This window comes from Silene latifolia, chromosome 8 (genome assembly GCF_048544455.1).
Source record: "Silene latifolia isolate original U9 population chromosome 8, ASM4854445v1, whole genome shotgun sequence".
Lineage (NCBI taxonomy): Eukaryota > Viridiplantae > Streptophyta > Magnoliopsida > Caryophyllales > Caryophyllaceae > Silene > Silene latifolia.
The window spans coordinates 37,909,457-37,910,386 of record NC_133533.1 but is presented as its reverse complement, the minus strand read 5'-3'; the positions used below and the strand labels follow the sequence as shown (position 1 = coordinate 37,910,386).

Sequence of the window (930 nt, the reverse complement as noted above, 5' to 3'; positions counted from 1 at the left end):
ATTCCATGATGTGGGCAAGAGGTAAGAAGGTCTCTAAATCTTTCCCATGCTTCACTCAAAGTTTCAAGATGCTTTTGCTTGAAGGTTTGGATTTCATGCCTTATTCTAGCGGTTCTTGAAGGAGGGTAAAATTTGTTGATAAAAGCCCTTGACAATCTTTCCCAAGTAGTGAAAGTACCCGGTTCATGTGAATTCAACCATTTCCTAGCATTATCCTTCAAGGAAAGAGGAAAGAGTGATACGGTCGTTTCTGTACCAAAAATAAACCTAAATATAACTTACAGAAGCTAGTGATAAGTAGGGTCGATCTCCACAGGGAGGCATGGTATCTATCTGTAATCCGTCTATCTAAGTCACAAATGGGGTTTTTATATTTGATTTTCTAAACTACTGGAAGACAAAGGGTAGAGAAATAAAGTAAGAGCAGTAAAGGAAGAGAATGATAAATGTGATCAGATAAAAGAGAGTATGTCAGGATTTCGGTTGACCATGACAGTTTATCGACTCAGTTGCAGATAGCCTAGACAATCTACTGTGAGAAGGATACAGGAAAGGTCCTTTCGGTCCACTTTCTATCCTAGATTTCCGCTAACTTAACTTCCAACCTCATTAGGGTAGTCTCTTTGTTCATAGCAGTCCTGTTTCATTCCAATCTTCCGATTCAGAACGAAATTAACTGTGATTAATGTAATTTAGAAGCATGCATTCAACTAAATTGGTGTACAGTTATATTGCTATGGGGACAGATTCTCACAAGTAAACCATCTAGTCTATTCGCTACATCGTCATAATCCTACCATGGATTTCCTAGTCCTAACATAGAAGAAATTAGCTACTCATATTACTAATGGCGTCAACAATAATAATAATGAGCATACTAATCAAAAGCATGATGGAATAAAGATGATTAAGCATGAACTAGATTAGGGC

General features: G+C 37.4%; 1 non-coding gene across 1 annotated transcript; it reads left to right on the top strand.

The window, feature by feature from the left end:
* Positions 1 to 107, top strand: LOC141597867 (small nucleolar RNA R71). Its single transcript, XR_012523079.1, has one exon. It is a non-coding gene; the product is annotated as a small nucleolar RNA R71 (small nucleolar RNA).
* Positions 108 to 930: the final 823 nt, after the last annotated feature.